The sequence below is a fragment of the Panthera onca genome, chromosome B3, assembly GCF_046562875.1.
Source record: "Panthera onca isolate mPanOnc1 chromosome B3, mPanOnc1 haplotype 2, whole genome shotgun sequence".
NCBI classification, from domain to species: domain Eukaryota; kingdom Metazoa; phylum Chordata; class Mammalia; order Carnivora; family Felidae; genus Panthera; species Panthera onca.
Window position 1 is genome coordinate 93,700,669 of NC_138344.1, and position 26,493 is coordinate 93,727,161.

Below are 26,493 nucleotides of genomic sequence, written 5' to 3' on the forward strand. Positions count from 1 at the left end.
ATATTAAATTAGTTATGGATAAGTTCAATTTGAAGTGAAGTCATGATGGCCAAGTGGAAATGAAAAGAAGGCAGGTAGAAATATTTAACTGCAACTCCAAATAGAGGAAAGGCCTAGAGAAAAATTTAGTTAAACTCTTGGAAAAAGATGAATAGAGGATAAAGACAATGATTAGAGGGAATATATACAGTTAGGATTTTGAGAGTTTATTGATTCATTCATCAAAATTTTACTAGAGACTTAGTATTATAGGCACTGTACTAGACAGTAGAAATACAAAGTAAAAAATAGAATGACTATTTCATGATTCATGGTCTACTTGAAAAGAGAGTGGTGCACATAAATTCAGCTTAATGGGGTATATTAATCTGTTAGGGCTTCCATAACAATATTGCATACTAGGTGACTTAAACAACAGAAATTTATTTTCTCACAGTTTTGGAGACCATCTTCTCCCTGTGTCTTCACATTGCTTTTCCTCTGTGTATGTGCATCGCTGGTGTCTCTTCTTATAAGGACACCAATCTTAGTGGATTAGGGCTCAACCCTGATGACCTCATTTAATCTTAATTATCTCTTTAAAGTCCCTTTAGTCAAATACAGTAACAATCCAAGGTACTGGGGCATAATATTATTCAGGTTACAAGGAGGCATGCCTTTTTCTAGGGCTCTTGGTCTGCATTGCCAAGTAAATGCCAGCTCTTTATCATCTACATGCAGATGACATCCTGATAAGCATCTTTGGGAATGATCTTTCACCCCTTCTCCAGTTTTCCATGTTTCACTGTCATTTAGAAATCACCACCTTAAAAAGGGATCTCAAATCTTGTGTATCTACAATATTACACTGTTGTAAGTATACTTATAACCAAACCCTTCAACTTCAAAATGGTAACATATTAATAAAATTGCATTTTTCTTACTCTTAGCTAAAAATTTAAAGATGGAATAGTAAGTGCACATTTTACTTGGAGTATATTATTACATGTAGCATATATACATCATACTAATTAGTTGGTCACGAAATATTTGTTGAACACTTATTGTGAACCTTCAAATAAAATAAGTTTTAGAATTAAAAAGATGAACAAAATAGGTGAGTCCCTGTCCTCCTCTGGCTATTGTTTTTGGTATTATTATTTGTATTTTTTACAGGAGAAATTGGCAGCCATTTCTTGAGCAAAATTAAGTAGTTTTCACTTTGAAAGCCACAGGAGAAGCCATACATTTTATGGCCCTTACAAAGGCCCTTCTAAGAAAAACAAGGTATTCTCCTCCCTTTTTATGAAAGAACATATGTAGGACTGACCACTGTAGACATGATAAGCATCCTCATTTATATTTGGCTTGGGATAGAAAGAAGGTGTCTTATCACAGGAAGGGATCTGGAGCTGGGAAGAAAGATACATTTCTATGATGTCATGGATTTGTGCTGACCTTGCTTCGTAACTCAAGTTAGTAAAGATAATATATCCAGTTATATCACTATACCTCTTAAAAGTGGTTGCCAGACATGGTCTCAAGAATGAGGGTGTAGTGGAATATTACCTGTCAAGATGCTATACTTTTGATAATAACTTTAAGGCAGCATGATATTCAAATCAACTTTTTATTTTTAGCTTTTCCTCATTGTGATTTTATGTTGCACATAGGTATAGTCAAATATTGTGCCATTGCTTCCAGTTGCTGCTGGTGGTTTAGAAACACAGCTGCTAAAATTGCTCCCATGTGTATTTTTTGAAAAATTTTTTCAGTGCAGTCATTTATATTATATAATTACAAGAATTTTGATTAATCCATCACTATGTATAATATCATATAGGCATATATACTCATTGGTTTAATTTTATTACAATACAACAATTATTTTAGGGAGTGTTAATGTAATTTTTCTTTCTCATCATGACAGATATTATATTTCTTTGTGGAAAAAATTTAAAATTGAAATTAACTGGAAAGGACACTCAGAATAATAACCTATTTCCCCCCACAATTCCCTTCTTTTCAGCACTATAAGGATAAAATATGACTAAATTTATATCATTTCTAATAGTGATACAGAAAGCAAAAGGGTATGTATGTATACATATAACTTACTGTTTCAAACTAAATCTCATGTTTTAAAATATTTAGTTATTTATTATAGTGAAAAATTTTATTATTATATTGCCCTGTGGACTTATTTTAGATTTAGAAGAACAAACAAATTAAATTTACACTCAGATGTTGAGACACAAAGTTTAATAAGAAAAAGCCTTTTCTTCTGTGGGGGCTATAGGTTATTTTAATATCAGCTTTTAAAATAAATTTGCAATTCCAGATGTATCTATAAACCCATTAACATTCCCTAACCAAGTCTATTATCATCTCCTGCCTGGACTACTGCAGTAACCTTCTAATGGGTTTTCTAGTGCCTACTTTGACTTAATCTATCTTGAAGCCAGGATGATATGTACAAAATGCAAATCTGGTCATGTCCCTTCCTTTCTTGCTTAAAATCTGTCTGTTGCTTTAGTTGAAATCCCATAACAGCATTCCAAATTTCTCCATAAGAAGATCTCTGTCACCGGTATCATTTCTTGTAATCCTCTTCCCTTCTCCACTACCTCTAGTTAATTCCTGTATTTCTTCCATTTATCTTATGAAGAAGCTATGCCTTATCACCATCACTTCCTCATCTGAGTATATTCTTCTCTATCTTTTTTTTACCTGGTCAACTCTTCATACTTAAGATCTTTTTTTCTCAAGAATATCTTAGGGCACCTGGGTGGCTCAGTTTGTTAAACATCTGAGTTTGGCTCAGGTCATGATTTTGCAGTTCATGAGTTTAAGTCCAGCGTCAGGCTCTTTGATGAAAGCTTGGAGCCTGGAGCCTGCTTCAGATTCTGTCTTTGTCTGTCTGTCTGTCTCTCTTTCTCTCTCTCTGCCCTTCCCCCAAGTGTGTGTGTGCTCTCTCTTTCTCTCTCTGTCTCTCTGAAAAATAAATAGAAAATAAAAACTTCTTAATTCCCTCAGAAAGTAGATTAGTACTCTTGTTTTATGTACCAGTAGTTATCTTTTGTAATATTTATCAACATAACTTGTTTAGTGTATTTCAGATTTATTTCTTGTGACAGAATGAGGTTGAATGTACTACACTTCATCTGTCCATTTATTGACATATTTGTGTAAGGGAAACTTTTGATTTTTTTAAACAACTTCACACTTTCAACATTTGAAGAATCTCCCTCTGCAGAAAATGGCTCAAACTTGTAGTCTCAGCTCTTAGCTTCAAGATTCATTTTTTTCCTTGAGGATTACTCATTAATTCCACTCCTGGAACCACATATTAAGTAATCTGCCAAAATGCATAATAAAGTGAAATCCAGGTCCTCCAGTGTTGTCAGCAGAAAGATAATCTCTAATTTTAAGAGGATTATGGGAAGAAGAGTGGTTGGACTTTATAGCCCATTCATGCAGTGAGAGATGAATTGACATCTTTTGCTTCAGAATTTCTCTCTAATTACCTCAGGCTTTGGAAGCTGGGAGAGCTTAAATCTTTTCATTCACATACATTTGTTTTCCATAGTATCCACTTATGAGAATATGCTACGTTTTCATAAAAATAATTCATTCCTATCCTGATGCAATGATTCAAAGTATTAGTGTGTTATGTGTACAGTAGAATAACTTTGAACTGAGAACTTTATGTAAAAACACATATATAAAGTAGCCTGAAAGAAAAGAAAATTTTTTTCAAAAAAGTTTTACTGATTGAAACCTTCTGTGTGTGTGTGTGTGTGTGTGTGTGTGTGTGTGTTTTATGACTGGAGCCCTAATACATTCACCTTATCTCTTTCCTTACTGCTGTCCTTAAACCGCATCTACAGAGCTCCTGCATTTATAGACATATCTAAGAGAAATTTGGCTGCCATGTAGCCTAGGGATGGTTAAATTCAGGCATAGATGTCGCCACTGACCCATCCCATGATTAAGGTAGTTGTTTCTAATAATGCTTCACATTCTTACCTTCTGAGCTTTAAAGTACCATAACCTCTGGTTAATTTTCAACATGTACTTCATGTAGCCACTTCCATAAATTCAGAATTGTTTGATGAAGAAAAACCTATTTGTTACCTCTGATTAGTACAAGCTCCTTCTTGTACATTGATTGGGTGGACCAGTGGCATACTGCTATCAATTTACTTGCCCCAAACCACGCTAAAAGGTAATGGAATTAGAGACGGGAATCTCTCTGTTGTCCTCAGTTTTCCTACAGTGAATTCTCTACTCTCTTACTTCTTTAGGAAAAAATTTCTCAAATGTTATTGTTTTAGGGGGATAGTAGAATTCACCTTGAAAAATATTATCTTGTAAATATCTTTTAAGGTATGTGTGTGTGCTTGTGTGTGTACAAGATATACACAGCTCCAACATTTATGTATAAACTCATGGAAGATAATTCAAAACAATAAGATTGGGCTAGATTGTTTTTTCTTTGTCATGTAGAAAATATATATCCATTTTAATACATACTGGATAGTGATTTTTTTTAAGGAATAGAAGTGCTTCTAAAGTTCAGTGTCTTTATTAAATGATGATTAAGAAAATACATTAACAAACTATAATATAATCCCTTTTGTCCTCATCTGTTAACTTTTCCTGAGTGAGTGATCCTGTGATATAAATATGTTGCTCCATTATCAATTTGCTGAATTTTATTAGAATTGAAATAATTAGGAGAAGCAGGTGACATAAGGGTCAGAAAAAGGAAAGATGATGGAATTTCAAGGGAACAGTTTGTTCTTGGGAAGGTCTAAACTTGAAAGCATTGAAAGCTTTCATTTTACAAAGTGATTCTAAGCCAAAACAATACATTTTCTATTTCATTTCCTAAAGGCTTTGACAGAAATTTAAAGACTTAACAGCTCTCACTGAACTTTACCTTGGTCTTTAAATGTAATGTCCTAAACTGAATAATCTTGGGAACATAAATATGTTGACAGCTTAATGCTCTGACATTTTATTCTCATTGTCTGATTTTATTTTCTTCTTTTCCACTGATGCTTGAGCATAATTACAAGCACTGCCTTAGAAAGGCGTTATTCAGAACCCACAAAAGGCTATTTTGCATTAGGGAATTAAAAAGTCATTCACTTTGGAACACAGGGAAACAACTTTGATTTTAAAATGATTTTCCCAAAGCCCCCATCACATTTAAGAAAAGGATTTCAGTGGGGAATGTTTGGCAAATTCTCACATAAAATGCCTACAGAATCAGCAGGTTGCACCTATTTGCTAGTGCATTCAGTAATATAAAACTTGAGTACAGACTTTACTTAAAAACTCATACAAGGGGAGAAAAGGGTATATTCTGACAATTCACAAAGGACCAGCACATCAATGATTTGATGAATAACTTGACTATCAGCTCTTGAAATAATTATGTTTTGTAAATGAATTACATAAAAACTCATCAGTAATTTTGTGATGTAGCCATGCATACAGAAAATCTAATACAGTGAGCTTTGGCATAAAAACATTTTCTGAAGTGTTATTCAAAAAGACCTTATCCTATTTGGAAAATTATAATAAATATAGTACACAATCAGTAGACCCTCTATATAGAGCTTTTCTTAGCAACCATGCATTTTATGTCTCTAGTTCCTGGATTTCTTTGCAGTCAAAAATTGTAATATTTTTATGAATTCACAATTGCAATAGTCTCTTTGTAAGAAGTTTTGTAAAAATAATCTTTATTATAAAAGTGCCACATAATTAAATTATCTTAGTGCAGTGATATAGGGAAAATTCCAAAATTTCCAGGAAAATTACTTGAGGGAAAGTACCCACTATGCTTAAGACCTTTATTTTTTTCTTATCCATGAGTAGGGCATCAGGGAATAATTTCCATCTCTTTCATGTAGCAGAATTGAATCCACCTTGAAGACAGTGCAGAGTCAGGACAGAAAAAGGAATTGCTCCGTGAACTACTCCTATTTTAACCTCTCATTAGGGCTAGTTTCTAACAATAATTGAGGATAGCATTACCCTTTTACTTTTTCAAGATGAAAGAATTAATGAATTAATAGCTATTAAGAGGTGACTTGACATTTAAAGAAGACAATTTTAACTCTTTTAATAAACTTACTTCATTTGCAACCTCAGAAAAGTTATATTATTTTCTCAGAAATTACTTTCATAATCTTGAAATTATTTGTTGAAAGGACTATAACTAATTTACTTCTTTCAAAAAGTTTTTTGAAGTTTATTTTTGAGAGACGGGGGGGGGGGGGGGCGGGGAGGCTTAGGGGCGGGTGTCACAGAATCTTAATCAGGCTCCAGGCTCTGAGCTGTCAGCATAGAGCCTGACACAGGGCTCAAACTCCCGAACTGTGAGATAATGACCTGAGCTGAAGTCAGCCGCCCAACCGATTGAGCCACCCAGTCACCCCTAACTACTTTACTTCTAAGAGAAAACATGCCATTATAATAAGAAATATATAAAACATAGGTTAGTGCAGTATTTTTGCTATTAGAAATGATAAATTTGATTCCAGTTTGAATTCTAGTTACACCACTTTTTAATTGTAAAGCTCTGTGTATTTTACTTATTCCTTCTAAATCTATATTTTACCTTTATAATTTGGATTAATATTATATGTAATAAGTCGTTTATATGGATATTTTAGGGTAATAATCATTGTCTCTTTAGTGAACACATCCAGTAAATGTAATTCCAGGTGCCATTGCTATTATCAATTATCATGAAATCATGTTGAGTTACTAGATCCTTCCTCTGTGATGGAATTTGAACTTACCTAGTTTTGTATTGCTATATATATATGTACAATATTAAATACATACTATTTATATATCATTATGTATGTAGTGGTCCATGTCCTATGAATATGTAAATAAGATTTAAAAAGATCTTTATGAGAAGTGGATAGGTAGTGAATACAAAAGTGATGGTAAAGATAAACTCATGATACTCATGGCACTAAACTGCTTACCACTTCATTGGTTTTTAATTACCTACAAAAAAATTCTAACATCTTTCAGGGCCCACATAGCTTTTGTCAACATGATCCGGTGCCATCTTTGTATTCATTTTTTAATATAAACTATTTGTACATAAATATTTTCCAAAATGAAAATAGGTTTACCAAAATTCATGTTTTTTGTTCAATCATTTATTTATTCAATTATTCATTTGTTCATTTAATAATTGAACAATTTTTTGATGTCCCATTGTGTATTAGATGCTGTAGTAGGTATTGAGAAAACATCAATAAGTAAGGCAGAATTTCTACTAACACTGATCATGTAGTCTCACAGAATTTGGCATTCAGAGAGTTAAGTGGTAACACAAAATGATAAATGTCATAGCAAAGTCATGAACAAATTTATATAGATGACTGAAGGAGAATAATTGCGTTTACAAAAGTAGTTTATAATGTTCAAAACTGATAGTTGAGCTGTGTATTCAAGGGTGAGTAGGAGATTTTCGGGTAGGAAAATAAGGAAACAGGGCAGAGAATAGTATATGCAAAAGTAGAATCTAGAAAGAATGATTCTGTAATATTGATTTATAATAAGAAAAAAGTGATTATTATCCAGATGTCCAACAGTAGGAGAGTTTTAAAGTAAATTCTGGTGTATCTATATAATTCAATATTTAATAATTGCTACAGTTATATGAAAATGGGAAATTGAAAGTAGTATAATGTTATGTTGAACAAGTAGGAAGTCAAACTGATTATATACTGGTACCCAAATTGAGGACAATCTTATAAATTTATAAAGTGAGGAAAACGAGAAGGAAACACATTGTAATTTAATATTTATCTAGGTGGTGGAATTGTAGATTTTGAAGACAAATTCAAATGGCCAAAAGGTATATGAAAAGATACATAGCATCATTAATTGTCAAGAATATGCAAATCAAAATCACAATGAAATATTATTTATAACCTGTTAAAATGGCTACCATCAAGAGGTCAAGTGATTATAAGTGTTGACAAAAGCAGACAAAAAGGAACCTTTGTACACTTTTGGTGAGAATGTTAATTGGCTTAGAAACTGGAAAACAGTATGGAGTTTCCTCAAAAAATAAAAATAAAAATAGATCTACCATATGATCCAGCAATTCCACTTCTGTGCGTATAATCAAAGAAAATGAAAACAAGATATCAAAGAGATATCAAAGAGATCACTCCCATGTTCCCATGTTTGTTGCAACACTATTCACAGTATCCAAGACATGGAAACAACCGAAGTACACATCAGTGGATGAATGGATAAAGATGTGGTGTCTGTCTATTATCTATCGATCGATCAATTGATGTATCTATCTACACACACAGTGAAATATTATTTAGTCAGGAGAAGAAAGGAAATCCTTCCATTTGTGACAACATGCTAGACCTTGAGTATGCTATGCTAAGTAAGATAAGTCAAACAGAGAAGGGCAAATACTATATGTTATCATTTATATGTGGACTCTAAAAAAGCCAACATTATAAAAACATGGAGTAAAATGGTGGTTACCAGGGAAGAAGGAGGAATTGGGAAGATGTTTAAGGATACAAACTTGCAACTAGAAGATAAATGAATCCTAGAGATCTAATGCACAGTATAGTTAAAATAATCACAATATTGCATTATAATCGTCAAACTTGCTAAGAGACTAGATCTTACTTATTTTCACCACAAAAAAGTAATGATAATTATGTGACATGATAGAGATGCTGACTATTGCTGCAAAGCAATCATATTACAATATGTAAATTTATCAAGCATACTGTAAACCTTAAATTTACGATAATGTTATATGTCAAATATATTTCAATAAAAAAAGAATATTTTGATCTCATTCTTTAATATTTACTTTTCAAATTGCCTATATTGACATCAAATTAACCTCTATAAATCTGATTATTGTGAATTAATTTTAGAATTCAGGAATAAACATAAAATTATTCTATTAGGTTAGAGAAAGATATTGGACTGAAAATTTAAGTTTGGTAAGTTTATCTCATAGATAGCTGATGAAATTGAGATTAGTTCAGAATATAAAACTGAGTATGTTTTATGGTAAAAGAGAAGAATGGTCTTTCTGACTAATGGAGCTGAAGAAGAGAAGCATAATTTGGCTATTGTTGATAGCACTGCTATAAACATTGGGGTACATGTGCCCCTAAGAATCAGCACTCCAGCATCCTTTGGATAAATTCCTAGTAGTGCTATTGCTGGGTTATAGGGTATTTCTATTTTTATTTTTTGAGAAACCTTCACATTCTTCCAGAGTGGCTGCACCGGTTTGCCTTGCCACCAACAGTGCAAGAGGGTTCCCATCCCCACATCCTCACCAAAATCTGTTGTTTCCTAAGTTGTTGATTTCCAGAGTCACTCTGACTGGTGTGAAGTGGTATCTAAATGTGGTTTTGATTTCTATTTCCCTGATTATGAGTGACGTTGAACATCTTTTCATGTGCCTGTTGGCCATCTTGATGTCTTCTTTGGAAAAGTGTCTATTCATGTCTTCTGCCCATTTCTTCACTGCATTATTTGTTTTTCATGTGTTGAGTTTGCTAAATATAGATTTTGGATACTAACCTTTTGTCCTATATGTCTTTTGTAAATATCTTCTCCCATTCCTTTGGTTGCCTTTTAGTTTTGTTGATTGTTTCCTTTGCAGTGCAGGAGCTTTTTGTCTTGATGAGGTCCCAGTAGTTCACTTTTGCTGTTATTTCCCTTGCCTTTAGAGACATTTTGAGTAAGAAGTTGTTGCAGCTAAGGTCAAAGTGGTTGTTGCCTTCTCTGGGTTTTGATGGTTTCCTGTGTCACATTTAGGTCTTTCAACCATTTTGAGTTTATTTTTGTTTATGGTATAAGAAAGTGGTCTAGTTTCATTCTTCTACATGTTGCTGTCCAGTTTTCCCAGCACCATTTGCTAAAGAGACTGTCTTTTTTCCATTGGATACTGTTTCCTGCTTTGTCAAAGATTAGTTGGCCATACTTTTGTGGGTCCAATTCTGGAGTCCCTATTCTATTCTATTGGTCTATGTGTCTGTTTTTCTGCCAACACCATACCATTTTGATGATTACAGCTTTATAGTAGAGGCTAAAGTCTGGGATTGTGATGCCTCCCACTTTGGTCTTCACCTTCAAGATTACTTTGGCTATTTGGGGTCTTTTGTGGTTCCATACAAATTTTAGGATTGCTTGTTCTAGCTTCGAGAAGAATGCTGGTGCAATTTTGATTGGGATTGCATTGAATGTGTAGATAGTATTGACATTTTACCAATATTTATTCTTCCAATCCATGAGCATGGAATGTTTTTCCATTTCTTTGTATCTTCTTCAATTTTCTTCATAAGCTTTCCGTAGTTTTCAGCATACAGATCTTTTACATCTTTGGTTAGGTTTATTCCTAGGTATGTTATGCTTTTGGTGCAATTGTGAATGGGATCAGTTTCTTTATTTGTCTTTCTGTTGCTTCATTATTAGTGTATAAGAATGCAACTGATTTCTGTACATTAATTTTGTATCCTGCGACTTTGCTGAATTCCTGTATCAGCTCTAGGAGCTTTTGGTGGAGTCTTTCAGGTTTTCCATGTAAAGTATCATGTCATCTGTGAAGAGTGAAAGTTTGACTTCTTTGCCAATTTTGATGCCTTTGATTTCATTTTGTTGTTTGATTGCTGAGGCTAGGACTTCCAACACTATATTAAACAGCAGCAATGAGAGTGGACATCCTGTCGTGTTCCTATCTCAGGGTGAAAGCTCTCAGTTTTTCCCTTTGAGGATAATATTAGCTGTAAACCTCTCATATATGGCTTTTATGATATTAAGGTATGTTCCTGGATTTGAATCCCTTCTCTGCCACCTATTGTCTGTATTACCTTGAGTTACTTAAGCTCTCTGCTGCATCATAATATCGTGAGGATTTAATGAACTGATATTTGTAAAGCATTTTGTGATTGACAGTAACTATTATATCAGTAGTTTAAATAAATAATTTTCATTACCTGTGTAACTCTGTATTTTGATTTTTTAAATATTTATTTTTGAGAGAGGGAAGGAGAGAGAGAGGGTGACACAGAATCTGAAACAGGCTTCAGACTCTGAGCTGTCAGCACAGAGCCCGACACTGGGCTCAAACTCATGAACCATGAGATCATGACCTGAGCCGAAGTTGGACCCTTAACCAACTGAACCACTTAGGCACCCCTTGATTTTTTTAAAAAAAGCTAACTAGAAAAAAGGAATAATTTTAATACCTATATCATTACTCTATTATAAAACATTTATTGGATTTCAGTTTTTCACTTTTGTAAACAATGTTTATTTTAGAATCTCTTCATGGAATGCAGGAATGATGCAACATATAGAAATGTATCTGGGTGCTTTACGATATTAATAGGTGAAAAATAATTATCTCTACAAATGTTAATGAAGCATTTGAGAAAAAAATTGAATCTATTTTTGTTAAAAGTTTTTTTGTAAAAATAAACTGATGGATACACACTAAATATTGAAATGTATATTGAATTAAAAAATTGTTCACAAGGGTTAAAAGAAGAATTCCCATTACAATAAGGATTTAAAAGGATGACTGTTATTTCCATAATCACTTAACATTATTCCAAAATTACTATGCCATGCAATTAGTTTGTAGAAAAATTTAGGATATAATTACTGGAAAAAAACCAAAATTTTAATTATTTCTATTTTCTTTAATGTCAATTTATTTTGAGAGAGAGCATGAGTAGGGGAAGGGCAGAGAGAAAGAGAAGGAGAAAGAGATTTCCAAGCAGGCTCCATGTTGTCAGAGCAAAGCCTGACACCATGACACCTGACACCATGAGATCATGACCTGAGCTGAAATCAAGAGTTGGACACTTGAATGACTTAACCACTCAGGTGCCCCTTAATTATTTCTAAATGTATGATTTATACCTTTATACCCCAGGAGAACCTATCGAAAAAACTATAAGAAATGATAAAAAATAATCAGGGAAACGGGTATACAATTACTATTTTAAAATATATGCCTAATAGTAAATAATAATCAGTTAAAATATAATAAAAGCACTATTTGCAATAGCAAAAATAACATGTCACAAAACCTATAAAACTATAAAAGAAAATAATAATATATTTAATTATATAAAAACTTTACCTCTTATTTGTTGAAAATAACAAATAATATGAAGACAAAGGGAAAATATTAATTGAGGGAATGTTGCACCTTAATGAAAAGGGGAAAATGTTTTTAATTTTCAAATTGTTTTGAAAAAGACAAATAGCAAAGTAGTAAAAAGAGAAATACTAAAAAGGAGTTCCTGAGGTGCCTGACTGGCTCTGTTGGTAGAGCATGTGACTCTTGATCTCAGGGTTGTGAGTTCAAGCCCCATGTTGGGCAAGGAGCCTATTTTAAAAAAATATAAAAAAATAAAAATAATAAAAATTTAAAAATCTAAGTCATAAACTAGGATAAGATAAAAAATTTATATCCTGGAAATCAACAAGGAAAAGACAACCCAATTAGAATAGGATAAAAGTCATTGTGTGAAAATTTCTTTGCCTCCCCTGAATCTTCCTTCTTCATGGTGCTCTCTGACCCAGGAAACTGACTTATGTGACTACATCAATAGAATTTTCACATGGTCTCTGTCCTCATATTGATTTGGCCAAGTAAGAACTGCAGATGTAGGGAAGGAGAGGAGTGTTTATTCCCCTAGTTGCCTCCCAGGGAAGTCACTTCAGGCTCTATTTTTGATAAAGGTCAATGAATTTCTTGAGGTTGCCAAAATTACAGAACTCCTTTTTTTAAAAATCTCATTAGATAGATATTAAAATTTTTTTATGTTTTTCTCATTATTAAACTTTAATTTTATGGTATAAATGTGATATGTGATATTTGAGGGTAATTTTTCAGGTTGAACTCTAAAGACACTAACTCTTTTACTGTTTCCATTCTGACATTTAAAGATCTAAGGAGATTTGTATTTCAGATATATATATATATATATATATATATATATATATATATATATATATATAATAGCTTTCTAACATATTATTCATAACTTGTTTTGCTTTTTAACACTACTTCAAATTATACTGTCTTCTTTATCTTTGTGCACATATTAAATGCACTTATTTTATATTACTATTATAATTAGTCTAGGTCTCCTTCCTTAGGTATAAGTTCTAAAAATTTTATTTGCTGGTTCTATTTCAGTGTCTTGGCTTTCCTAAAACTTATTTTTCTTGATTTTGGCCTTATATTCTTTGGTAGAATTCTTGAGGGTGCAGTTGAACAATATAGTGGTACCTTTCATTTGTTTCTATTTTTGGGTATTTGTAATATTTTCTTGTTAATAGAGTTCTCCTTCTTCTTTCTAACCATGATTATAACTTATCAATTAAAATTATAAATTTTATGGAAACTTTTATCAGAAGTTCATAACTGTGTTTTTAACTTTTTTCTCATCTAAAAGTCAGAGAAATGTTTTTGTTCTCACTTCATTTCACACATGATAGGGTTTTAACTGTTTAATTTTTTTTTTTTTTCTCTTGAGTATTATTTCATTTGCACTCTGGTCAGAGTATGTGTTTCGTATTTTAGATTTTTGGAATTTATTGAGATATCCTTTGTGGATTAAATAAAAAATCTTTTTAAATATAAGTTAATGGAATTATTAAACACTTCAAAATAAATATATCATGGTGATTAAAAATGATAGTCAGGATAATTAGATTAATTTTAAATGTTCACAGAAAGCACTAATATTTTCCAAACATAATTGCAGTACTCTATTTATATTGTTAATATGAAAATGGAATAGAAATACAGAGATTAAATTTCTATATACTTTAAGGAGTAGGATGTCCTATATTTCATTGAATGATTTGTCCTATCTTAGAATGCTTTGGTGGTGATCATAAACCCTGATCTCAAAACCAAGTGTGAAACCAATTTCTGAAAACAAGATCCAAATAAGAAGAAAGATAGTTTCCACAGTGCTGGTTTATAAGTAATGCTAAAATATAAGTGATATAAATAATAATTGGTCCTATTACCTTTGAAATAAATTATACTTTTGGGAAAAATTAAACTTCATTTTGTGGCTTATTTATCTGAACTTATTACATATTAAGTTAAAATGGATTTTTTTTGTGAAATTTTACTTTAGGGAATAATACTGTTATGGTGTTGGTTTTTTATAGTGATTAATAGAACTCTTCTTAATGGTTCAAACATTTACAACCATTTATCTCTATGGTATATATTCCTTGAACAGGCAAATCACAGGTATTAATAAAAATCTCACCAGTAGCATTATGTGTCTTTTGCTTGTGGTCTAAATTTGAAGTAAAAGTTTGTGAGACTCATAGAAAGAAGAAAACATATTGAAAAAATCAATGGAAAAATTCAGTTTAGGTGGTAACACATGAAAATTTGATACTTTACCCTTTAAGTTCTTTGTAGAAAATATACATGTAGGCTATAAAGAAATCCATAGGGCATTATAAATGGTCTTTCAAAGTCAGCAGAGAAAGTTGTAATGGTAGAGTTGTTAAAAGCCTGACTGGGTAAACCATTTGGGAATAAAGACCATCTAATGAATAATAATCTTTCAAAGTAATGGGCAGGATGACCTAATGAGACATTTCTATTTCCAAATTCTGTGAACCCTATAGTTTCACTGAACAAAGCAAGAATTTTGTCGGTAGGAGTTCCATGGTGAAATCCCATGCATTGCTTTGAAATTCATGGGCTAGTGGCTTAGCCAGCAGGGTAATGATGTGTAAAGGCAATTGAAATCCTAATAAAATTGGGCTTCTGTGTAAAATGGAGGCAAAATATAATTTTATTGTTCACTCTAAATTGTACATTGCTTAGAGATGGATCCATATACTGCCCATTTAGATAAAAGTTAATTCATTTCTGGGATAAATAGTAGTTTCTTTGATCAAGGTCTATATTCATAATCATTGTGAATAAAAATAACAGAAATGTTAAGTCCTAACTGGTGCTAGCAAAATTTAGTTGAGTAAAATGGTTCATCTTGCTCAGAAATTTCACTTTTAAAATAAATATTTATCAAAGCCTAAGTAGTAGAAATTATTACTTGTATATGTATTTCTGTATCAGATAGACTAAAACTTAAATTTATTCCTGTGGGCCTGGCATTGTCTTTTTAAAATCTACTTTCTTGAGCACTTTTCATCAATTAGTGTCTACTGTACTATCTCAGTGTTCAGAAATTCCTTCAGTTATCTATGAAAATGACTATTTAGGCTACCAATTTTTTAATATCACATATAATTTTATTCTTAGGCACAGCTCTTACACAAAATAAGATTTTTTCTTTGTAATTTATTTTTACATAATTTCAAGCCTAGATTGAAATTGTAAGAACAGTAAAAAGTCTAAGTGCTCTTATCAGATTCAACGTATGTTTATATTTTGCTCCACTTTTAATTGCTTTATCATTCTTCTTTTTCTCTCTCTACACACACACACACACACACACACACACACACGCAAATGCAGCTCTTAATATAGTTATGCTTTTCCTAAACCACTTGCAAATAAATTGGAGATACAGTGCCGCTTTACCGCTGAATACTTCAGTATGTATTTCCTAAGGCTTTTCCCTTACTTAGCCACAGAATACATTTCAAATAAGAAGTTTTGTATTGGCATAGTATCATCTAATCTACATTACATATTAAATTTCTGTCATATCAATTTCCTTACCTCTCTTGCTCAGGATCCAACCCAGGATCAAACATTGCATTTAGTTGTTATGCCTTTTAAATATCCTTTAATGGGCTTCTTTCTCAGCCCATCTTTGTCTTTCTTGACTCACATTTTGAAGAATATTAGTCAGAATTTCCTTCAATTTGGATTTATCTGAGTTTCTATATGATTAGATTCAGATTATGAGTTTTTGGCAAGAATTCCACAAAAGTGATATTCTGCCCCTCTCAATGTGTCCTGTCAGTAAGCATATGGTGTCAATTTGTTACAATAATAATGTTGTTGGCTTTGTTCATGTGGTTAATCTTTTTAATTTAAATGGTGAGCAGATATTTTGAGACTCTACAAATCAACTCATCTCATCTAACTTTTATCCACTATTTATAGTATCCATTAATGATTTTTATAACTCCACAATTCCTTCTTTGTTTATTAGGTGGCATTCTATTCTAAGGAAGAAATTTCCTTTCTGCACGTGAGAATGTATACGTGTGTGTGTGTGTGTGTGTGTGTGTGTGTGTGTGTGTGTGTGTATTTTGTTCTCCATAGTATTATGGAATCTTATTTTATTCTAAGGATAGCAATTAATGGCCATAATTATTTATTTTGCTTAATTTGTTCCAGGTTTGGCAATGGGAACCACTTCATGATGCTTCCTGTCTTTTTGATAGCTTCTACTGCTTTTAGGCTCAAGATATGCTCCACAATCATCTTCCACTTTCTCTATACTACCTTTAAAATTAGCTATTTTGCCAAAAGAGACCTACTTCCTTTTAGTGAAAAATGGTTTTTTGAAACCAAGATCTGGACATTAGGTATGATAACTGCCACTAACTGGTGTGTCATTTCCTCTAGGTTCTATTGGTAAAATAAATCAGTATCTCTGAAATTATGCATATTTGTTGTTACTGGTGCCAGTGCTTTTAAGTCCACTCGGTAAACATAACTATGTCTGTGTGTGGGTATGTGTGCATGAACACATGTAATTTGTCTTTCTCTTTATCAATCGATCAATCAATTAATACATACATACATACATATACATGTATGGATACATACATACTGTTATTTTCTACTTCATTTCATCCACACAGGATAAATTACAGTCTGCCTAATTTTCATATATTCAGCTCCTTTCTCAAGAAATGGCAGACTTGGCTCACATTATCCTCAATGTTTTAACTTATTTGTTCAATCCTAGAATGTATAACAATTACTTTAAAGATAGTTAACCTACAAAACTGCAAAAAGCAAACTTGCTGCGCAGAGTTTATTATCTCCATGAATATTTTGGGGTATATGCAGAGGAATGAATAAACCATAGCTACAGAATTCATTGCATTGGCAAAGGCACAAACTTGTGTAAGTAACCCCTGTGAAAATTTAATACAATTCTGTCACCAGAGTAAATCCTTTGTGCTGCTTCCCAGTTAGCTCCTACTTATTGAGAAGCAACCACTTTTCTGATTTTTTTCATCATATATCAGTTTTATCTATTTTATAATTTCATGTAAATGCCTACAGAATCTACTCTTTTGTATCTGATTTCTTTCACTTAGCCTAGATCTTGGAGAGTGATGCGTATACTACGTATAGAATTATTAGTTTTTTTCTCTCTGTCTGAGTAGAATTCCATTGTATCATTGTATGACTATCTCAAAATTTCTTTCTCCTCCTGTAGATTTGGCTTACTTTTGTAGTTTGGAGCTGAGAACAACTACATTCTTGTGCATACCCTTTCTGCAGACTTATGTTTTTATTTGGGGGAGATAAATACTTAGGATTAGAATTGCTAGGTCAAAGAGTATATATGATGGATAGCATAAGAAACTGAAAAATATTCTTTCTAAAAATGATTGTATCGTTATACATGCCTACCAGTAAATTATGAGTTTCCATTGCTTCATATTATTGTCAACATTTGGTATTGTCAGACTTTTAAATTTTAGCCATTCTAATGTGTGTGTGCTGGTATCACTTTGTGGTTTTAATTTGCATTTTCATAATGACTGCTGATGTTCAGAACTATTTTATGTGCTTATTGGCCTTTGATTATCTTCTTTTCTGAATTGTTCAATTCTTTTGCCCATAAAAAACAAAACAAAACAAAGCACGACAACTTTCTATCCTTTTATTGTAGTTTTATATGTTCTATTATTGTTTTAGGTTGTCTCTAGCCGAGAATATTTTCTCCAAGTCTGTGTCTTAACTATTTATTTCCATAAATATATTTTTTGTTTTGTTGATTTTTAAGAAGTTGATAAAGTTGTACATATTAAGGTTTTTTAAATTGTATTTTTTCTGTTTCTTTGTCTATGTCATGGTAGCAAAAATATTCATTGTTTTCTTTGAGAAGTTTTATAATTTTAGTTTTTATGTTTATTTTACAATAATTTTATAATTGTATTTGTATATTATATTTATATTATATAATTATAATTATATAATTATTTTTATAATAATGTTATAATTCTTATAAAATTAAATTTTTTCAAAGTTGTAGGCTAGGGATGAAGTTCCTCTTTCTTTCTTTCTTTCTTTCTTTCTTTCTTTCTTTCTTTCTGCTTTTGTTTTTGCTTCCTTCCTTCCTTCCTTCCTTCTTCTTTATTTCCTCATATAAATCTATAGATGTTCTAGCACTATTTGTTGAAAATGTTCTTTTCCCCATTGAATTGCTTTGATGCCTTTGTTGAAAATCAGCTATCTCAATGGATCTATTTCTAATCTCACTATTCTCTTCCATTGTTCTTCCTGTCTATCCTTACACCAGTACTATAATCTCTTTTTTTAAGGTTATTTTATTTGAGAGAGAGGAAGACAGAAGCAAAGAAAGAGGGAGAGAGAGAATTCCAAGCAGGTTCCACGCTGTCAGCACAGAGCCCGATGTGGGGCTTGAATTCATGAACCATGATATCATGACTGAACTGAAAGCAAAAGTCAGAGGCTTAAACAACTGAGCCACCCAGGTACCCCTTAATCTTTTAATGAAACTTTATAGTGAGTTTTTAAATAAGGTTGTATTCAAAATAGTTCTTTTTGGAGTCATTTGGAAATTCCAGGTCCTTGGCATTCCAAATATTTTTAGGAATATTTACTTATTTATAATATACAAGTATATATATTATATATAATATATAATTTATTGATAATATATAAATGTATATTATATGTATATTATAAATATATGACATTTATTTCTTATTACACTGGGTCAAATATCCAGTACAATATTAAGTAAAAGAATTTTAGTATGCACATCCTTGCCACATTACCAACTTAGGAGGAAAGCATTCAGTATTTCACCACTAAGTATGATGTTAACTTTAGGTTCTTCATATATCCCTTTATTAGATGGAGAAATCTTTTCCCTCCCCTCTTCCTAGTGTGCTGGAAAGGTTGGTTTGTAGTTTTTGTTTTTTTAAATTGTGAATGGATTTTGACTTACCAAATTATATTTGGGCATGCATTGAGATGGCCATATATATTTTTCTCTTTCTCCTGCTGATAAAATGGGCTAATTGATTTTCATATATTGAATCATTTTAATCCTGAGATAAACTCCACTTGTCATGATTTTTAATCTTTTATATATTGTTCCAGCCAGACTAATACCCTAAAGATGTACACATCCTAATCCTTGAAACCTGTGAATATGTTACCTTACGTGGCAAAAGACACTTTGCAGATGTGATTAAAATAAGGATTTTGAGGGAGATTATTTTGGATTATCTGAGTTGGTTCAATGTAATTATAAGGGTCCTTCTAAGAGGGAGGCAGGAAGATTAGACTGAGAGATAAGGACATGACCAAGGAAGCAGAAACATGAGTGATATGGGGCAATAATCCAAAAATACAGGCAGTCTCTAGAAGCTGGTAAAGACAGGAAATGGATTTTCCTCTAGAACCTCCAAAAGCAGTGTAATCTTGCTGAAAGTCTTCTGGCCCCCAGAATTGTAAGATATTAAATTTATGTTGTGTTAAGCTCTGAGTTTTTAGTAATTTGTTATAACAGCAATTGGAAACTAATACATGTTTTTTAGATTTTATTTGTAATAATTTGAAGAGGATTTTTGCAATTATATTTATATTTATTAGAGATATTGTTCTGTACAATTTTACTTTTTATTACTTTGTTAGCTTTTAGTATTTTTTTAAATGTTTGTTTACTTTTGCAGGAGGGAGAGACAGAGTACAAGTAGGGGAGGAGCAGAGAGTGAGGGAGATATAGAATCTGGAACAGGCTCCAGGCTCTGAGCTGTCAGCACAGAGCCCAATGTAGGGCTCAAACCCACAAACCATGAGATCATGACCTTAGCTGAAGTCGATACTTAACCTACTGAGCCACCCAGGGGCCCCTGTTAGGTTTTAGTATTAAGGTTATATTGGACTTACTAAGCAAATTTGGAAGGTTTCCTACTCTTCTATTACCTGAAGGAATTGATGTAAAATTGGTGTTTCTTTCTTAAATGTTTGGTAGAGTTTATCAGTAAAACATATGGGCCAGTTTTCTTTTTGGAAGATTGTGTAATTAAATTCAATTTATCTAATGCAGTGGTTTTCCACATTAAAAAAAAACACTTTTACTGAGGTATAGTTGAGACATACAAAAATTTTCACATGATACCATTATCACAATCAAAGTACTGAACCTATTCCTTACCTCCAAAATTTCTTTGTGCTCTGCTGTTTATTTTTTATTTATTTTTGGGAGGTGGTAAAAATACTCAATTTGAGATTTATTCTCTTAACATGTTTGAAATGCACAATACCATATTGTTAACTACTATGTGGTACAGCAGATATCTAGAGTTTATTCAGCCTACAAAGCTGAAACTTTATATCTACTGAGCAACATTCCCCATTTCCCCCTTCCCTCAGCCCATGGCAACTTTATTCTACTCTGTCCTTCTTGATTATTTTAGATACCTCATATAGGTTGAAACACAGTATTTATCTTTCTATAACTGACTTATTTTACTTACCATAATGTCCCCTAGATACATCCATGTTATCGCAAATAACTTTATCATACATAGGAGTCGCCTTTAGAATTTGTTAAAACACAGATTGGTAAATCTCACTCCCAGACTTTTTGATTTGGTAGATCTGGGGTGGGACCTGAGAGTTTACATTTCTAACATGTTCTCCGGTGGTGCCAATGCTATTGGTCCAGGAACCACACTTTGAGAACCACTGCTTTAAAAATATAGAACTTTTTCATCAACTATATTTTTGAAGAATTTGTCTTTTGTGATAGCTGTTGAATTTATTGGCATAATTTACTATATTTCCTTATTAATTTTATTGTACATAGAATCTGTAGTAATCTCCCATCTTTAATTCTTCATAAAGGTAATTTTCATTTTCTTCCTTATGTGCTTACTACTCTATTCAAAAAGCCAACTTTATGCTTTGTTGATATTGTCCATTTTTATTACATTAATTTCTGTTCTTGTGTTATATTTAATTTATTGTTCTTAATTTATTCTTAATTTATTGTTCTTCTTATACTTAATTTAGACTTCCTTTCCTTGCTTTTTCTTGTTTTTTAAAGTGGAAGGGAAGCCTAGGCCATTGTGTTTTTGTGTTTTACTTCTCTCACTGTCCTTTCTAAGCTGCTTAGCTTCAGTGCTTGAAAACAGTCATTAAATACATTTTTTTCCACTTTAATGATTTTTTTTCATGGGAGAAGAAGTCTAGTATTAACTACTCTGTTGAAGTTAGAAGCGAAAGTCAAGTAAAATTATTAAACAATTATCTTATGAAAGAGTGTACTGATTGTGGATATGAGAGCAGAGCATTCTGGATATAATAATTTTTCAGTATATGTCTATTGACAACAAACAGCAAATATGCTCAATTACAATGTAAGTGGGCTAGAGAAAGAAAGGGAGGAATTTATTTCTACTCTGATTTATACAAATAAAATTTTAAAGTACCAAATTTAAACTTTCTTTGATGCCTTTCTTTTTTTTTTTGTTTGAAGGTACACAGTTATTACAAATGCTTTGAGTTGGCAAAAAGGTTGATATTAGCATATTTCTTACTTCATTTAGCCAGTAGCATATTTCAGGAAGAAAGTTGTATCATGTCACCTTGTCTGCACAAAATTATTTGGATTATACATATGCAAAGAGAATACCTCAGGTTTGTATTCCTGTTATAAACTTGGATTTATTCAGATGATATTAGTGCTTAAGCACTAATGCATTCCATTTACAAAATACTTCCATTTAAACATTCAAATAGATACTCCACACATCCATCAAACCATTAAGCGATGTTATTCTCCTTTACTACTTTGGCATGTGGGCTGCTACTTTTAAATATGTTCCATTTGAATCATATTAGAATACTTATTAGGTAGATTATTAAAATTCATTGTACTTTTCTTTAAAACAGGCATTGTATTAGCCTATGCTTACTTATAAATAATAATTGTAGACTCTTTATTAGGATAATTTATTTCTGACTGGTACATTACAGTTATAATTAGTAACTTTTTTAAAGAAAGGACTACAAACAGCACTAGTATGATTAATCACTTATATGAAGTCTTCTGTGGAATTCAAAAGGCTATATTGATAATTCATGCTAAACATGAAACATTGGCAAATGGGAGGACTCATCAACGTTTGAATGAGACATGGAGATCAGATTTTCTTGCTGTTTAGATGTCTGTCAAAAGAACCTTCTGGGAAAAAAAAATGTAACAGAGCTTTTTGTCTGCTACCTCCCATTTAGATTATATTAGATCAGCTCTTCTACTTTTCTATATTGTGAAGAAGATTGCAATAGATGATAATTATGATGTTGTTATTTGTAAATAGATAAGTCAGAGTAGATTCAAGGTTATCCCTATAATAACATTTTGTCACTTGCATTCCCATGTGAATTCTTAAGTTGCATAGAAGGAAAGAATTAAAGCTGTGGTCCAAGGTTATCCACAATCCTCAGTTTCCATTATGTGTACAGCCATGGGGAAATATACTATATGTAAATGTCATCAATCATGTGTCTCAGCAGAGAAAGAAATATTTAAAGAGAAATGTTTTATGCTGAGATCTTTGTACACAAGGACAATTTTATTTATTTTGGGATCCCTAGTGCTTGGCACATAGTAGTCATTCAATTATTGTTTTGAATTGATGAGTGTATTTATGAATAACTTAATATAGATGCACTTAGAAATTATAGCTTTGTATTGGATGAAAACTGTTTTCTATATTTTATTGACATATCCTATGAAATAATCGGTGGTGCAGAAGAAATGTTCAAAATTGGCCTCTGTTTTAAAGCTTTATTACCAACATTTCCCTGCTTTTCACTAATTTTATAACAAAATAATCTTTAGAGAGGCTTGTCCATCTAAAGCTTAATGGATACATACTGAAGAGAATGCTCTGCAATAATTATTAGCTACTACTTGAAGTGGTAGCTTCAAAAAATAAATAACCTGAGATAATGGTGATACATGGATTGTTGATATGAGCTAGATTAGAAGTTTTTATTTTGGGGCGCCTGGGTGGCGCAGTCGGTTAAGCGTCCGACTTCAGCCAGGTCACGATCTCGCGGTCCGTGAGTTCGAGCCCCGCGTCAGGCTCTGGGCTGATGGCTCAGAGCCTGGAGCCTGTTTCCGGTTCTGTGTCTCCCTCTCTCTGCCCCTCCCCCGTTCATGCTCTGTCTGTCTCTCTCTGTCCCCAAAAAAATAAATAAAAAACGTTGAAAAAAAAAAATTAAAAAAAAAAAAAAAAAGAAGTTTTTATTTTATAAAAGATCTATTGAAATCTGTAAAGTCACTGGTTATCTCTTGTTGTCCAGCAAATGGGCTGGGTACTTTGGTCACTTTAGAAAAAAAAGTTGAAAGTATTATTGTTTAACCCCATCAAATCTGAACTGTGAAGTTATGATTTCATGAAGTATCATTCCCTTCTAAATGATTGCTCCATTTAAAACCTGCACACAGGTTATAGACACTTCATTTGTAATTTATCTTAGCTACAAGGCAACATGCTTTCCATTAATGTGCATGACACTGTTTTTTGGGTTTTTATAGTTGTTACTGATGTGATCCATTAAATCTCCAGCTTATAAAAAGGAATTCATTTCTTAAAAGTGGATCATAGATTTGTAAAATAATGATGAAAATAAATAGTACAATTCTGAATAACATTTTGAATGTAGTGATAAGTGAAACTCAGTGTGAATATAGAATGTGAATTTAAGTTCACATTTAGTTCATCTTTTTGTTCAGCTTCTAATGTGTTGGTTTCGCAAAAGCAATCAAAACAGAAATGTGAAATAAAAAGTATTATTAATCTAGCCACACACTCAATAGCTACAGTATTTATTGAATGTGTACAACATACCAAACATTGTTATAGGTACCAGGAATATAGCAATGAAAAAAACAGCCCCAACTTTTATGAAGCTTCTGTTTTATCCATGGAAGAAAGACAGTCAAGAAGATTTAATATATATATTAATAAAATATTTTAGATGGTCATAACTACTATGAAGAAAATCAAAGCAGAAAAAAGGAAATAATGAATGATGGAAGAAGTTGGGGGTGGAAAGCAATCTTATATAGCTTGGCCAGGGAAAGCCTCTCTGCTGATATGGTACTGAAGCAGAGAACAGAAGAGTATGGACATCTTAAAGAAGAAACTTCCAGATAGATGGAAGAGAAAATACAATAGGCCTGAGACAGGAGTGTGCTTGGCATGTTTGAGTGACAGAAAAGAGGATGGATAAAGCTGAAGTCTAGTATAGAAGACTGACTTTAAATAAAAATAGACAATTACCTAATTGCAGTTGTATTAAGTAGTATAAGAGAATAATATGATATATAGATGAGAGCATGTAATTTTTGCTTCAATATTACAGAACATGCTCTAAGAAAGTAACTTTAAAAAATGTTTATTTATTTGTTTTGAGAGAAAGAGATAGAGAAAGAGAGAGACAGCTTAAGTGGCAGAAAGGCAGAGAGAGAGAGGGAGAGAGAATCTCAAGCAGGCTCCACGCTGTCCTTGCAGAGCTAGAGGACATGGGGCTCAACCTCACAAACTGGGAGATCATGACCTGAGCCAAAATCAAGAGTTGGATACTCTACTGACTGAGCCACCCAAGCACACGAAAGTAACTTTTACTATGAATATGAAGTGTGATAGGGAGTCAACCATATGATGGGTTTGGGGGAAAATAGTGTGATTTTTCTTAAAAAAAAGTTTGTGTTAAGATCTAAAGACAAGAAAGATGAATAGAATCCCTCTTTAGTTAGAAAATGGTGTGTGAAGGAGAAAGTGAAAGTATATGAGATTGGGACTATAAAGAGGAAATAGACCATGCAAAAAGATATTCATAAGTCATATAAATGAGTTGGGCTTTTTCTTAACTGATAAGGGCTTTATCCATTTGGTTTAAGTGAAGGAGAGGTTGTAGAGTTGTATTTTTAAAACAATGTGCAGAAGATATGATAGGAGGGCCCTCTGAATGGAGCTATTCCAAGATGAAGAATTGTTAATAGCTCCATTCAAAAATTCTTGATCTTATACATAGCTTGGTGAAAGCAGTGACATGGAAAAATATACAGTAATGCAATTAGGAGACCTTATTTAATAGTTTCTAATGTTGATTATTTGGTTAGCATTGATGTATAGGTGTGTTAATTCTTTACAGTGGTGAAATAGTCTGTAAAACTTTGGCCATATGCCAAACTATGCTTTAGGTAGAGAGGTTTCCTTCTTTTCATGTGTATATCTTTGAGGAATTAAAACAGTGGACGCCTTGAATTTACTTGCATGAAGTCCAGATGACAGTTACCAGCATGAAATTTTTTGGTGTCTTTAAGAAAGAAGGTGTCAAGGGAGAAGAGTAGAGACAGGCAGAAAATCAGGATCCTGGAGAAAGAAGACTAGCCACTGAAGGAAACTGAGGGCCCCTAGAAAATTTCGAAAACAATCAGAAGGGGAAGCAGTCATGATACCAGAAATGTGGGAATTTTAAGAAGAGGAAAGAACTGTCCATTGCTGAGTACTGAAGAGAGTGCAAGGAGTGAACAGATGAAAAATTCCTTGCTGATATTTCAGATAATCCTGGATTTAGGGTAGACGTAAGATATAGTTTTTGAAGTCTTATGGAAATTATTTTAAAAGTAGACTGTACAATTACAATGCAATATGTTAATCATATTTTGTCCAAGGTCTTCTTTAATATAACTTCATAAAGCCTTTATATCAAATATTATGTTTTCTTATAAATTTTGTTTTAAAAGTAAAAAATTACAGAACTTGACTCTATTCTGAAATTGAAATCAAAAAAAGTATTAAAAATGTTTTTCATCAAAGTCTAATTCAACTTCTCTTATTCAACCATATCAATTTCTAGGCTGGGTAGACAGCTTTGCAGTTTGAACTCAAGTTCTGATATGAATACAGAGAAAGAGTGGCCTTTTTCAAGTCATATCATTCAGTATAGAGTGAAAGTTATGCAATGCATACTTTGCTATGGAAAGGAAGGGCACACCCATTTTGACTAACTCAACTATTTAGACAGATAGAAACATTCCTCAATAATAAAAATAGTACATCATATAAAATCCTTCCTAATTGCTCTGTTAATTTATAATCTATTAGATGTAGGCTGTTCTATTCTATTTATCTAATAGAATATAATTAATCTAGTAATAGAATCTGTTCTGTTAATTAAAAAGAAACATTTTTACATATAAG